Source organism: Rhinolophus sinicus, linkage group LG01 (assembly GCF_036562045.2).
Source record: "Rhinolophus sinicus isolate RSC01 linkage group LG01, ASM3656204v1, whole genome shotgun sequence".
NCBI classification, from domain to species: domain Eukaryota; kingdom Metazoa; phylum Chordata; class Mammalia; order Chiroptera; family Rhinolophidae; genus Rhinolophus; species Rhinolophus sinicus.
The window spans coordinates 52,373,397-52,390,252 of record NC_133751.1 but is presented as its reverse complement, the minus strand read 5'-3'; positions in this window follow the sequence as shown (position 1 = coordinate 52,390,252).

The following is a 16,856-nucleotide window of genomic DNA, read 5'->3' as shown; positions in this document are numbered from 1 at the left end:
ACCAGAGACTGCAGAAGTGGTAAATGGAGAGATGTTCAATGGATGTAGAGTTTCAGTGTTGCAAGATGAAAAAGTTCAGGAGATATATCGTATAACAATGTGAATATGAACAAGCTATACACTTAATAATAGTTATGATGATACATTTTGTGTTGCGTGATTATTTTACACAGTTAATTTTTTTTAATTTTAAAAATGTATGTAGATAAATGAGGAAATCAATAACCAGTGGAAACATTAAGGGTAAGAAAAATAGAAGGAAACCAAGGACAGTATGTTTTCATAAAGTGTATTACATGAAGTTTTACACTTGTGCTAATGATGAATTTGTGAATGTCTGAGCAGCAAGTGTAAGGAGGAATTACATGTAATTCTTTTTTTTTTAATCCACAATAATAGCTTAGACTCTTGTTATGCATAGCGTATTCTGGGTACAAAATATATATCTGTTAAAATAATAAGGGAAAAATGATAATTTATATTGAGTCTTCCAAATAAATTGACCTTCAGCTTCTAGTCTTTGAATCTAATGCATTTGTTTGATTGCTTATTACGAATAAATGACAATGAATTGATGTTGTAATGAGACCTGAATTTCTACTGCTTTCATTATAGAAATTCTCTCGAAAGACTCTATAGCACTTATTGATTTGCTGATTGATTAATAGATTAAATATGCATATTCCTTGAGGGCTTCCTCTGTGTGTCCATCACCATGCTGGGTGCTGTGAGTAGCAAGTGGATCAATAAGGTACAGTCACTGCGCTCAAATAAATGCACTCCCCCAGGAGAGTTCAGAATAATATTCCTTTCCTTTTTGCCTCCTTGGCTTCATAGACAAAAGAATAACTGTGGCATAGCCATGACCCTGAGTTATTGATGACCAATTTGCCCACTGGGCTTTTGGTTTGGGTTATCTGAATCCTGATTAATACTGAGGAGATAAGAATACATTCACTAGAATTCATGAAGCAAGTGTGTAGGTGGGAAAGAATAGAATGTAGCATTCTTGTTTACTTTCCTGTGGTTGAAGCCCAAGAGAACAGCTGTGGCTGAACTGTTCCCTCAGACACACATTTGCATATTTGTGCCTCATTGTTTAATTACTGATCATCAGGAAGTCGTAAAAGCCATCATTTCTGGAAGAGAGGGGGGTGGGTGTAAGCCAAGAAAACAAGTCCCTATTTGTATATACCAAAAACATGGCGTTATTATTTCTTAAACCACAGAGAGCATTTCTGGTACGTAGCTTTCCGAGATGTATTGTTTACCTATGAAGCACAGTTCCCAAAAGAGGGGCTGAGATGCATTTAAAAATGGCTTTTTTTTTTTTTAAATTATCTATACTCCAAGTTAAAAAGTAACTCACTTACTTAGAAAAAAGTCCCAGCAAACAAATGACTTAAAAATAGCCAGGCTTTGTCTAATGGTTTCAGTTTTACAGAATACTTTCACAGACATTATGTCATTGGAGCCTCCCAACTGTCATGTAGACAGTTTGCATGAGGAAGCTAAGATGCAGGCAGCTTAAGAAACAAACTCACCATCACAAAAGCATCCGTGGCAGTGGCCAGTACGACCCAGCTCATGCCTATGGTACTCCAGGTGTTATGCAGGGCTCTGGGAAAACAAAGGTAAATATAACACAGTCCCTTTCCTCCTTACATGACATCTACAAACCCAGAATTTTTATAGTGCTTGGCATTTACTAAATATTTTATGTTCACAATCTATTTAGAGAACCACTAACAGCCCTAGGACTTAGTCAAGTTAGGTATGATCATCTCCATTTTATAGAGGTAGAGATATTTGGTGACTGGATTAATCACTTCACCAGACAGTGGCACAGCCTCGATTTGAACTCAGGGAAACCTGTTTCCCAGAAATTATTATCACACATTTGATCCCTTAAAAGATTCAGAATACAAAACAAAAAAAAAGATTCAGAATACGCAGTCTGCATTTTTCTATCTTAGAGTCCCATGCATGATCTCTAGCACATGTTTCTCAGTGTTTTTTTCTCCTGGTCCACTTAGCCTGTGATCACATAAGAACCACAAATGCCAGCCCCCAAAGGAAGGCATGAGCTCATGACAAGCGCCCACATTTGGGCCAGCAGTCAAGAATATTAACTCTGCTTATTTTGAAATCTGGGTCGTGCACACTGTTGAAGCATGTGGGAGTGGAGGCACTGATAAAAATGCTTCTGTGGGATGAAAGCAATTCTTACAGGTGTCCTTTCAGGGGACTCCACATGGGGTGACCCTTGAATGAGTCTTGTTTATAGCAACGTCTCTGTGCCAAGATTCTAAGGAGTGAATTTAAAGTACAACTGTGGAGGAATAATATCAGTCTGAAAACACAACTACTCTTAGCAGTCTTTGGGTTGGTAGCACACTGTTTTCTGTTACTCAGCCACTGATCTATTCAAACTATCTTGTTCCTATTCAATATCTCTCATGTTATACTTCTGAACAGAATAAATAACGTTCCCATGCACATAAATGACCATTTACATTGTGATACTGATTGCAAGAAATACGGTTTCAGAGTAAAAATCTTTCTTTTTCTTATGAGACTCTGAGGACACATATAGAAAGAGAAATGTGTGGAGAGAGAAATAATAGATGCAGTGATTATATTTATATATTGATGTATGTAAACATGTATGTATATATGTGCAAATATGTGTGCATGTGTATGTATCTGTATTACATATATGTGTGTATACTTATGTATAACATGTGTATATATGTTTCTAGTAAATATATAAATATACATACACAATATCTATATACAGAGAAAGTATTTATTAGCCAATTTTCTCCTCTAGTTTTCTTCTTTTCTTTCTAATAATCAAGTTACAAAATTAAGGCAAAAATTATTAAATAATTACATTTAAAAATCCCCTTGTGGAAGAAATAAAAGAACCTAGGCAGTGTATTCTCATGGTGTGGAAACATGTTTACGGACACTGTCACAAAGGCAAAACTAAAGAAAGGAAGTTCATAAACTCTGATAATAATTATTTCTTGGTTGGGGGAGGTTATGGAGTGCAGAAAGTATTTTCTTGATAACACTCTTCTGTAGTTTTCAAATATTATACAGTGAATATGCATCATTTTTATACTCAGAAATACCCATAAGAAATAACCATTAAAAATACTTTCCTATAGAATTTATCTCTGGAAGGTGTTCATAATAGAGGGGTGACACATTTGTGAATAGATCTAAAAGAAAGTGTCTCAATTCCCTGATGGATGTGGATCTAAATGGAGAATTCCTACTAAGGAATGGGAATGTCTGATGCTCACCGTAATTTGAAATATACCCAGAGTGGTGTCAGAAATTGAATGAATTCAAGAGTTTACACGGGATGGTTGGATGAAGGTAGAATTGTGTGAACCAGAGTCTCAAAATCAGGGTGTCGTGTCCCTTCTTGAGTTCTCCCCTTTATATATCATTGGCTTAAGGGGGGGAAATGGTTCTTATGAGGCATTTGTGGTACAGAGTATGGTAGCCATGGGAATACACTACTGAGCTCTGCTGAAGTGAGACAGAATTGACTGACAGCCGCAGCCAGGGCTCCTTCCATCCACATTGCTTTCTCGCTGAGGCCACACTACCTCCGGGCTCCGACTTGCCAAGTACTGAACCTGGTGCGGCTCCTAAATCAGGCCCATTCTGGCAACACATGACACACCTCCAGTAGGTGATTCTGACTCAAGAATGCCTCATTAGCCTGGCCAAACTTTTCTTGAAACTATACTTCTTGAAACTCTTGCTGCTGAATTCTCCTTTTCCTCTTGGTTTCAGAGAGAGTATTTATTATCCTCTGAGGTATCCACCTCTTCTTCTACTCCCTTCTTCTTTATCCTCCAAATTTATTCCCTCTAGTACATCTTTTGCACATCTGATCCCATCTTGGCGTCTGTTTCTCAGAAGACACAAAGTAATACAAGTGGTCCTAAGAGATGTTCAAGAATGAAGATAGAAGTTGGGTATTTAAGACTGACTCACTGTCCACTCACCAAGCAAATAAGATGGTGTCTAGAACTATGCAGAGTATGGATGTTTTCTAGTTCAAGGTGGGGACCAATTGTTACAGATTCCACTGATGTTGACCTGAGAATACATCCACTATAAAGGTAAACTTTTGCAGGTTGTAAGATTCAGGCTTTTAGGAAGATACAGGGGCAATGCCTAAAAGGAAGTAGAGTTTTATGATCACTACTAGGTTGTATTGACACTCTGAAGAGGGATATTGAGAAACTGAAAACTCTTGACAAGCAGTTAACGTCTAAGTATGAAAGCCAGATGGCCTCTTTGGTAGCTTACAAGGAGATGAGGGCCTCTTTGCAAAAACAAACAAAGCTAAGCATCAGACTGAGAAGCTGATGGAGTCACAGAGCTCAAGAGACATTTGAATGCTTAGTCAAGGCTGCTTGGAAATACCTAGACCCTGAAATGTGGCTTAGGGACTATGAATGAATGCCTCCAATCAGTTGGTTCTGTAGACTCTTTGTTTTAGTCAGTTTGGGTTGTTACAACAAAGTATCACAGATAGGGTGGCTTATAAAAAATATACATTCATTTCTCACAATTCTGGAGGCTGGAAGTCTGAGATCAGGGTCCCAGCATGTCCAGGGGAGGGCCCTCTTTCAGACTGCAGACTGCCTGTTATGTCCTCACATGGTGAAAAGAGCTAGGGGGCTTGGTAGGGTCTCTTTTATAAGAACATTAATCCCATTAATGAGTGCTCTAGTCTCATGACTTGATTACCTTACTAAGGCCCCACCTCCTAATACCATTAAATCTAGCATTAGGATATTAACATATCAATTTTAGGGGGAAGCAAACTTTCAGGTCATAGTACTCCCCTAAACCCTCAAAGATTATAGAGATGCACTCTTTCTTAGTGAGCGCTAGCACTTCCTTTCACTGGAAGATACTTTAGACATCTTTCCTGGGAAAGCAATAGGTATCTCAACTCAGGAATGACTTTATCTCTGTTTTTGTCTGCAATCCCCCTACATAGGGCTAAATCCCAACAGAACCTAGCTGGCCATGATAAGGGAAAAAAGAAAATATATACCAAAGGAATTACCAGAATTAGCTACCATGTATCAGCAAAAGTCAGGGAAATGTACCTGGGACTGGATTTTGAAAGTACTTGATTGAAGGGAATGGAATATAAGACTACATATGAAAAAGCTTATTGACTTGGGTACTTTCTCATGACATGAGATTTAACACCCTGGTAATTCACTTGTAAATAGCTCTTAGAAGTCTGGAAAAGGTGATGATCAAGGACGAGTGAAGAGAAATTGCACGAGTTTTCCCAGGCAGATGGTAGACACGTTAAAAAGAGGCTAAGATAAATGGATATGCAAGAATAGATATATAACATGAAGCCAGATCTGTCTGGGGAACATGTTAGATGGGCAGGCAGAGAGGACACATTATTCTCCAAGGCCATCAGAAACGTACTGTAGAGAAGAGTAGCAACATCATGAAGAGGCTCAGTGCTGGCTCTCCTTTGCAGACCTGAGTTGGTGGTAGGTGAGACAGTCACAGAGCTGGGCTTGTTAACATCCATGGCAATAATGCTTATCTACCCCCCAAGGAATGCAGGCCAGAAGTTGGCACTTATCTACCAGATACCAGGAAGTCATAGTTACCGTAATGACATCTGCAGTGCAGCCAATGGGGTTTCACCCACAGGGAGTTGGCTAGTAGAACATGAAGTACCTAGAAACAGAATAAATGGTCAGCCAACAAGAGTTCTACTTAAACCTACAGCTATAAAAAGGAAGAATGGGGGGAGTGGGAGGCTGAAGATGGTCACCCAACACAAAGTCACAATCCCTTGCTTGATTTGTTGACTGGAGTTATTTTGTTGTTGTTGTTGTTGTTTAGATTTAGAAGCCATTCACTGAAGAGGTAGCAGGATCCCTGAGAGAAAGAAACCTCTAATACTATGGCAAGTATATACCATGGCAATTCCTTCAGGCTTCCCTAAAAAGACCGACAGCCAGGGCCAACTTCAGGGATGTGCACTGAGCTCTGTACTTAGAAGGTCTTCTCAAATGGTTTAATGCTGTGTTGTGGCCATCTTGAAATTCTTAATAATTTTAAACTTGTGGTCTCACATTTTTATTTATATTGGACCCCCACACATTATATAGCCAGTCTTGCCTGCAGCTATTGACCCGGGTGACCGTACACTGAGTAGGGAGGGTCTGAGTTGACATTGATATCCAGAGACCTTAAGTATAATCATGGTTTCCTGTTAAAGTGGGAGCTCACATCAGATAACAAATGGAATTCTGGTTAAAATTCAAATCACAGTGGGTCCACTGTGTCTGGAGACCCACCCACTGGTCATTTTCCTATTAGCCAAGTATTCAATTGAAATTAATATTTGGGTATCCCCCACTTTTCAAAAGTTTGCATTACCCGGTGTGCTTTTACAAAACACCTACACTAACTAGTACCTGTGTTACCAAATCCAAAGAGGATTTTCACTTTTACAAAAAAAGACAAAAAGCAAAAACAGCATTTAACATTTGTTTTGCAGTGAGCCATTTTAGAGGCAGTGCCCACCAAGCAGCGAGAGTGCCCCCGCCAAGCTCCTTCCTGGGAAATTACACTCAGCGTCTCAGCATCATGCCATCAAAGCACATAGGATCTGTGCTTTATCTTGATTCATTTTGTGCATCTATTAATATTAGCAAGATGTTTCCTTGGGTATCAGAAAAGCCTAAGAGGGCTTATAACAGTGTTATGCTTAGCTTAAAATTGGATGTAACTAGCATGTTTGGTATGATTTGGTAGGTTGTTTTGGGGTGTGGGAACATTCCAAAATGTTTCCATATAAATTAATGGTAATTGCTTCTTTGTGCCATTTCAGCTTAAAAGGTTTCAGGTATCAGGAGCACTTGGATATCAGGGGACACCTGTATTTTGCAGTTAGCGTGATCCCCACATTGAGTTCTTGGCCTATGGGGTAAGAGCTACCAGAGTGGGAAAGGTCAAGCAGAAACCTTTGCAACTGCCTTCTACTCACTTAGCCAAGGGAGTAAATGAATAGCACTATCATATTCCAGGAAGGTTGCTGATTAGTGCCATCACTTAATAGCTAAAATGTATGGAATAAGGGTGGGTGGAGCATCCTTATTATATCTTTGTTTAATTTCTCAATGTAGCCCTGGAGAACTCAGATGGTACCTGGAGATGCAATGCAGACTCTTGAAAGCTTAACTGAGCAATAGCCCTGATTGCAGCTACTACACCAGAGGTGATATCTTTCCTAGGATAGATTAACAGGTCTCAGGTAGGTACTTGATATACATTCATTGGCTTGGTCAATGTGTCCTTGTTTATTCTGATTATAAAGGAGGATCATAAACAATTTACGCCTGCATAGGATATTTATTTATTTACTTATTTACTTACAATTTTGCCTCAGGGCTATGTTAACTCTTCTGCTCTTTGTCATATTGCGGAATAAAGATATCTGGGCTGCTTGGTTAACCCACATAATATAACACTAATGCGTTATATTAATAACATACTAATCAGGCAGGACAAATAAGAGAGCCTTGTTGGAGGCCATCATAAGACACATGTGCTCCAGAGGAAGGGAAGTAAATCCTGCAAAGATTCAGAGTCCTGACACTTTAGTGAAGCCTTTAGGGATCCAGTGGTCAGGAGTTTGGCAGAATTGCTTTCCAAATTAAAGAAAAATTGTTGCACCTTTCATTCCCTACCACAAAGAAGGAAACAAAGAGGTTGATAGCCCTCTTTGGGTTCTGGAAGAAAAATATCCCATGCCTAGGAACGGTACTGTGGCCCATATACGGGGTGACAGGGAAGACCTCAGGTATCTGGTAGAAAAAGACCCAGCAAGCCCCACTTGGAGAATCACAATGCAAATGCTGATAGTCTGGAGTAAGTCCACACCACCCACAGAAGACAAAATCATAAGTATTTTGCTAAAACAGCTCCTGATATTACTGGGACCTGGTGGCACAGAGAACTTGACTGGAGACACTAAATGACCATGTGTCTATAACTGCACATTATTAGCTGGGTTATTTCAGTTCTACCAAATCATGAATTCAGCCAAGAATCAGTTGAGCAAAAGATGAAAATGGTCCACCCAGATCGGCCCAGGCAGGCCCAGAGCTTGGTCAGCTGCATGAGCAGATAATTCAGAACTTCTGTCACCTACAACAGTTGTTCTAGCAATCCTCCTCTACTTTGCACCTGAGACCAGCTGAAAGAAGTGGAAAAGTCTGTCAATACCCTTCATAACCAGCTACACTCATAGCTGAACAAATCAGGTTTACTGTTATACCGAGAAAGAAAGAATGTGTATGTATGGGGCTTCTCAGTGAGAGAGTATTAGAAAGAACTTACTATAGAATTTGAGTGTGTGTTAGTATATTTGGCATTGGTTCAAGGAATTGCAGCTCTGCTATGTATGCTATGGATGCCATCAGGAAGTGAGGCGATTCTATGAGTCGGAATCTTAATAAATCTTATCTATAAGATGGGATGAATGAAGTGAAGCTAAAGCTATAATTAGGTAATTATAGATTTTACTATCACATTTTAACTCCTGTCAGAACTCAGGAAAGGAGATCAAACAAGTAAATAAAAAACAATTATGTAAGTGTGTTAAGTGTCATTAAAAGAGCCAGAAAAAAAAGCAAAATTATGAATCATGGGAGAGACATGCAGTAGTGGTGGTGGTAAACCTACTGTAGATTAAATAGTTGGGAAAAGTCTTTCTGAAGAAGTGATGTTTAAACTGAGATCCGGGGCACAAGAAGGTGTCAGGATCTGTGTGAAGCGGGGGAAGAAGGTGTCAGGTGGAGGGAACAGCATATGGATGGCTCTGAGGAAAGGAAAAGCTTGAAGTATTTAGATTGAAAGAAAACAGTGTGTCTGGCCCAGCGTGAGCAAGGAGGAGATGGAACAAGAGGAGAGTGACATGTGGAGATGCCACCAGCCAGATTATACCAGGCCAGGAAAGGAGTTTGGGTTTCATTCCAAGAGTCATGGAAATTTTTGGAAAGGTTTTACAAAGATGTAACTGATTCAATTAACGTTTTAAAAAGATTATTCCGTCTTGCCTGCGGAGAATAGACTGGAGGTGGAGAAGAGTGGACCAGGAAGATTAGTTAGGGAGGTACTACAGTCACGCGGATTAGTAACAATCCAAATCAAGGTCATCACCCAGCTTTGTGAACAGGTTACATTGTCTATCCTTGAGTGGGAAGTAGCTGTGTAGGTGGATGACACAGCCTCTCTCTTACATCTAACATTCCAGCGTCTGAAATTTTAACTCAGTTCCCAAAGCATGTGTGGTGTTTCATACACATAGTTCAGCAGGATCAGCATAGGCATAACATTGAGAGTTTACCCCCCTGGGCCATATCCTCTCCAATATGACCCCCAGTATCTTCTTATCTGTTGAAAGCCAACTTCTATAGTCAATTTCAGATTTCTGGCACGCCACATGAGCCTCTGCCGCTAGTCCCATACTGAAATGAGCTGAGAGCTAAAGTAGTGAAGGAAATTAAAGTCATGTGTATATAATTGTCTGCCTGACAATTAAGTTCATGAACTCATCCTAGAAAAAGTGCTACATACCTCATTGCTGAATATCACTATGGTCACCTTCGAAGTGCTCCCCTTGGGAAGCTATGCATGCACCAAAGCCAGTGTCAAAGCAGTTTTGGAACTCTTTTTCTGGAATGGCCATCAGAGCTGTTGTCGTATTACCCTTGATGTACTGAAAGCCATCAAAATGTCTTCCTTTCAATATTTTCTTTATCTTCGGGTAAAGAGAGAAGTCATTGGGGCCAGGTCAGGTGAGTAGGGAGGGTGTTCCAATACAGTTATTTGTTTACTGGCTGAAAACTCCCTCAAAGACAGTGCTTTGTGAGCTGGCGCATTGTCATGATGCAAGAGACATGAACTGCTGGCGAAAAGTTCAGGTCGTCTAACTTATTCACGCAGCCTTTCCAGCACTTCCAAATAGTAAACTTGGTTAACTGTCCAGTTGGTACAAATTCATTATGAATAATCCCTGTGATATCTAAAAAAGGTCATTGCAACATCATTGCAACAAGTTTGTGAACTTGTCACACCTTGTATGTCTGGAAACATAGATTTTCTTACTAAGGGATGAATGCAACTTTAAAAAGGAAAACATGTAAGTTCCCACTTAGATTTGTTGAGCCAGTAAAGTTGCTTGGGGTGCTGGCCGTACAGGGCAACACTTCCCCAAGGAACACAGAATCCTCAGGAACATTTGTTAATCCTTGGTTTAGCCCATCGGATTATTCTTTAAAAAAACCATCAGTGAGTGATAAGAACATACCCACTCCAATGAAAGCATTATAACTTGATTCTTATTGACTTTCTAGTAATGATTTCACTTCATTGAATATTACTGTTTTTCAAGACAACAAAAAAGAAGGATTCACTTTCATAAACTAGGCTCACGATTTGTTCAATGCTACATGAAAGTCACCTGTCATCCATGCACAGAAAGTAGTCTAAAGGGAGTCTTAAAGAGATCATTACACTGTATACTAAAATGATTTATTATTTATGATTATTTTTCATCAGAAATCTGCACTTAAATGATTATGAACTCAGAAAATGTGAGAGTGCAGTGGTACAATCAGGCTGGTGGTATCTCATCTAGATAGTAAGTGAAGGGCAAAGAAAAAAAAAATCATATGAAATGATAGTATTTTTGTCTCTGAATCCTAAGAGTGAAACCAATTATATTCATTCATTAAATCCATACTTGATGTTTCAAATTTCAGGGAAAAGGCTATTGTATATTGCTGTGAAGTTTTTAAAATGTACTCTTTAAATTTTAATATTTAAGTGCTGTGAGTTTTTTTTTGGAAAAGATATTAAAATATTCTTATTTATAATTCTGACAGAATAATCAGGGCTTAATATTTGGGAAGTAAATTATGACATTGCTGATTAGTGTTCTAGCTTCAAGAAAAAAAACAGGATAAAATACCGTCAGTGACAATTTATGTAAATAGCTAATAATTTGTTTGGAAATGAGGTACAAAATGAACCAAGTCAAGTTATATAAACAGCCAAAGAAAGTAAAATATATACATTTTTTGATATCACATGCACTCAGGGAGTTTGATCGGTCGTGATCTAAAACCTGAATCATTGCCTTGTCTCTGACCGGGAAAGACATTGTGGCCTCAGTAACACTGATTTATCATGTGTCCAAGAATTCAGGCCCATGAGCTGAATGAAGCGTGAATCACAAGGAAACTGGTTTCTAGTACTCTGATGACGGATGAGTTGGGAGGATGAACACTAATGAACTGAAGTTCGTACAATGGACTCCACCCATTGTTCCAATTCTTTGCAAATCATCCTTATTCCATGTGATGTTATACTTAAATGTCTCTTCCAAAGGCTTTTCAGGGGTTTTCAAAAGTATAAATATCATGTCCTCCTAACACACACACACACACACACACACACACACACACACACACACAGACACACACACACACCTTTCTCCTCTGCTTTAATTAGAAGCTAAAATGTTATTACCACTATAAATTATTTTATCTTAAAACCCAGGTTATAGTAGTTAATGAACTAATACGCTAAGAATTTGTGTGAGCAGAGAACTTTATATCTCAAGCAATTTAAGACCCTTTCCATCTTTTTATAAGGGCTAACCCTGCCAAGTCCATTGTACTTTCTTGATGTCAAATGAAGCTTTGAGTTATGTTTGCTAGCTTTTCATTAAATTTTACCACTAAATAATAGAGTATGAGAATTATGAATTTTGAGAGACTGGATATGACATTCAAAAATATTTTATGTTCATCTTAAAAACCGTATAAATAAATTAAAGCGAAACCCATAATCCTGCTATCTGCTTTTTTATGTTTTGGTGTTTTTTTCTAGACTTTGTTTAAAGGCATAGGTATATATATATATCTTCAAAAGAGAGAGAGCTGCCAAAGCATGTCACTTTTGGTGTATTCTATTTAATGGAGCAAGTCACCACATCCAGCCCTCCCACTCAAGGGGAAAGAATTATACAAGTGTGTGAATACTAAGAGGTGGGAATCATTGAGAGATAGTTTAGAAACTTACAATTAAACAGCTATTTTATAGATTCTAATAATTTCAATATTTAAACTCTCTGTAGGTTTAAACCAGCTGTTTTATTTTTACTACTTCTCACTAATGCTGCTTTGTTTCCTTGTATGTTTTGTTATTTTTGACTGTGAATTGTTTTTTGTAATCTGTTTTATTCGTGGAAAAAAGTTTATTTTGAAGTCTGGAATGAAGGTGAATTTCTCTGAGAGGACTTGTGTTTGCTTCTATCAGGTGCCTCTGAGAATTACCAGTCAGTACGTAACTAAGTTTTCATCTTGACATGTTGGGATCAATAAGGTAGTATGAATTTAGGCTGAAAATTTGCATAAGACTTAGCCTAAGATTTCTTATTATGAGTAGTGATATTTTCTTCTTCTATTCTGTGTTTAGGTTTGTATGTGACCTTCGATTTCTCTTAATGGCATCTGGGTAAGAGGGGATATGTTTATTTTTGTTTCAATATTTTGTACCGTGTATAGACTTTGGTACCCCCAATTAATGTCAGGATGATATCTTTGTAGACTCCTTACTTTGGGTAGATATTTAATCTCCTGTTTTTTATGCCCTTTCAAATTATAAAAAACAAAGCTCAAGTTCACCCTGGTAATAAACACCCCCAGAGTGAAATTTGCCTTTGGTACTTCGTCACATGTCAAGGTTCTTACCTTCACCTACTGCTTTTTCTAGAGGATTTTTTTTCTACTTGTCCTCTAGGTCATTGATGCATTTAAGATTTATATTTTTTTCTAAAATACTTAGTTGTTTTCAATGGGATTTTATCATTTCCTAGCCCATCATATTACCAGAACCAGAAGACTTGAGGATTTCTAATGTTTCTTAATTTTACTGAACAAATATTTATTATTCAGATATTAGGTACCAGTATTTATAATGAACTTTGGAAGATAAGTCACTGTTCCACCCTCAAGGACCTTACCATTTAGCATGGAGACAATTATTCAAATTGGGCATAATACCATGTAAATTCCACAGTTGAGGCAAATATAACTATGGGGACACAGAGGAAGGCACAAATAGCGCAATCACAATAGGACTCCATGGAGTGTATTGGCTTTCATATTTTAAAGGATAACTTAGATATTTTTGCATTTTCTCCAAATAATAGTAACAAATCTTCTAAATAAAAAAACACACTTCTAATATAAAACTTCTGGTCAAATTTAAATGAAATGGTATATTGACCTGCAATGAGCAGTGGCTTACATTACAAGTCTAAGTTTCCTTCTTGGCTTTAGAATTAGTAGGCAAGGCAGGCATCTGTGTTTTCATTTTATTTGTAGGAAATTGAGTCACTGGGGAAAGAATGTAATACTAGAGCCTGGTCACCGGCATGATTCCATAGGGAGAGAAATTGGGTGTCAGGAGAAGTGTGCTCAAGGAAAACCCTCCTGCTTACTTGTTGGGTGGCTTAGAAGAAATGATAAATTCCCTTTGCTTCTCAGGTAAGTAAAACTTGTAACATGAATTTATGACCTATCTGAATCCTAAGATTTTTAAAGGCTCAAATAAGGTAATTAATGTGAAAATTTTATAAAGAGCTTTACAAAATGTAAAGATGGTATTCAAAGTTTTGTTCCATAGTGTTTGTTTTTTTTTTTTGCCTATGTAGTAACATAATAAAATATAGGTAAATTAAATGGCTTATTTTCCAAACTCAATCCTAACATTTTCCTCGCTCACAAGCAATCTAAATATTGCTAACTCATGGTTAAGGTTTGGATTCTTGGTAGTCTAGAAATCCCATTCCACCATGCTCTTAGCCAAGACCTGTTTGCATCTCCCTAGAAGTTAGCTTCAGTTAAAGATCCAAGGAAGAAATTTGCAGAGGCCTAGGTTTCCCCTTTACCCATCCAAATTTGTGTGGAAAATTTCCAGTCCTCATTCTACTTCTTAATTTTTACCAAGAAGGCTCTTAATTTGACTGGATGAGTAAGGAGTTGGAGGTGGTGGTGGTGAAGAAGACTGAGAGCATATTAAAAAAATCTATCAGATACATGAGAGCTAAATAGTAGAAGTCAATGAGTATCTGTCTGCCAAACACGTTATATTTACTAGCTCTAATTCTTTTATCCACCTTGCAGTCTACATTTTATTTGTTCTGGTTCAAGGATGAGGAAGATGAAACTCAGAGCAGTGAAAACATTTCTCCAAGGTCACACCACAATGAAGTGGCTGATTTGAAATGCAGATTCAGGACTCTGATCCCAAAGCATTAACACAATGTTTCCCTATGATAGTAAAACAATTTTATCTTTTTTACTAATTCTTTCTTAAGGGAAATAGATTTCTTTTTTTCAAGTGCTCTATTAACCAATTCATTCAGTAGCTGACCATTTACTTTAAGATAAATTATTAGCAGGGAGTTGGCTGGAAAGTTAATTGTTGGGGCTGATCTGAGAAAGAGAAAGATAGATTTTTGTTTTGCCTCGGGCTTCTTTTTGTTTAGTTTTTCTGATAGGGGAATGAAAAGGAAACTATCTTCGGTTCCAGATGAGGACTGAAGTACTGAGTGATGTATTTTTGTTACAGAAAACTAGTTTACAATTTAAAGGGAAAAAATATGTAGGTGAAATGCCTAAGTAAATCAGAACTTGGGGGGGAAGTCCTGAGACTTCAGGAGTGAGTCTTTGACCATGAAAGCAATAATAACTATAGCAAACTAAAACCCTCAACAATGACTACCTGTTGCTTACAGGCAACTTCAGTGGTTCCTGGCAAAAGAGAAGCACAACTCAGTTTGAGTCATTAATCACTCATCTCCTGTGGCAAATGAAACAAAATAAAATAAACTCTCAAAGGCAGAAACCCTTCTACTTCCCCATGCTTCTCTCAAGAAAAAACTAGAATTGGTACCGTAATAGCATATTTGCCATAGAGGAAATAGGTCTTATGGTAAACTTCGGGGGAAAAGTAAAAAAAAGAAACACCATAACTTGAAAGGCCCACATTCATCATGTCGTCCAACTTCTATACCTTATAGATGAGAAAAACAGAGGTCAAGAGAAAGGCAGTGACTGGCCTGGCAATACCCAGGGAGTCAGAATCTGAGTTGGGATTAGCACTACAGCCATCTGCTTCTAGCCCGGCGATGGTTCCACTGCTGAATTATTGCCTATGTAGAAGGAAAGAGAAATACACATTTAGCATTTAAGGAATCAGCATATGTGACTCTCCTATATAACTGGTTTTCAACCTTCTTGTATTCCTAGCAATTGAGCCCTTGGTAAAGAGACTCTTCTTTTACATCAGAGGTTTATTCTCCAGCGATTATTACTGGTGCAGCTGAAAAGCATGCAAATGAATTCTTAACCCAGGAGGGTATCTATCACAGCATAATAGCTCTGTGCTATTAAAGAGAAGCATGTGCCTCTATTTTAACAATAAAATGTTTATCATTAAACAGCAGACTCTATAAGCAATATAATTGAAACAGGGTAATCCAGAGTTTGTGAATGGAATTTCTGGTACGAAAAGAGAGTGTGTGAAATCAGCATCGTGATGCAATAGCCATTCCCTGCAGCCCAAAGAAGAGGCTGAAAAGCACAGTCAGAGAGAGTTAATATTTTCTGGCACGGATGCATCACTGACTGCACAAGGTGATTTCACTGTGCGTTATACTTTAATTATAACTGCGCTGTAGCCATCTGCTCCACTTCATTCCCTAATTATAGATGCAAAAAGCATTTCACAACTCCCACCCGTAAAAAAATAAAATAAAAAAAGATCTGAGGGATCTCATGGCAGGCTTGCTTTGAGCGCCTCCCTTTTTTCTTGGCCTATGGACTCTCCCTTCAACGGTGCATTTGGGTAGACCAAGAAAGTGCTTGTGATGCTCTGATCATCTCAGCAGGCCTGGGGTGTCTGAGCTTGCCCCATCACTAATAATTCTCTTCTGTTATTACACACAGTTTAGCCAGCATTCCCTATGCCATGATTCTATGTGACTCCCTGTTCACATATCTTTTCCTATACTCCGCTCCATCAAAAAAACATTTTAAAATTAGTCATTGGATTTATTTTATTTTACTTTATTTTACTGATCTCCAGTGCTATGATTTCTCCTTCTGAGAACCTTGCAAGAAAGCTGTTACTGTCCTTCTTTTTAGTGGAGAGGAGAGATTTATAAACTTTAAAGGTTTTCTTTAAGGTGACACAGTGGGCCAGTGGCAGAACAAAGCTTGAAACCACATCTATAGATAACAATTCTCACTCTTTCACACTCATTACTGTCAGGCATCATCTAAAAGTGTGTGCTAGAGCCAGCTCACATTGTCTAAAAAAGCAACTTGTAGACAATACTTTCCAATTTTATGTTCAGTGACTCATGTTGCTAGCTTGAGGTTGGTCATGATGGGAGTATGAAATTGATGCCCACTATAGGTCAGAGGTCTTCCTGTTTCTCTGAGAGTCAGGTATTAATCATTTACCAGAATGCCATTGAATATGGGAAATAGATCTGTGTATTCTCAGAAAAAAAAAAAAAAAAAAGCGTAATTTGGAGCACAATGCCCTCTTCATCTCTGATCTTGAATAATATGAGCACGAATACTACTCATGATTGAAGAAAAGCTATTCAACTAAACTTCCTCTCACTCCTCGTTCAATATTCTAAATATAGGGTAGTCACTGATAGAATGAGGGCTCTTATTCAGGGT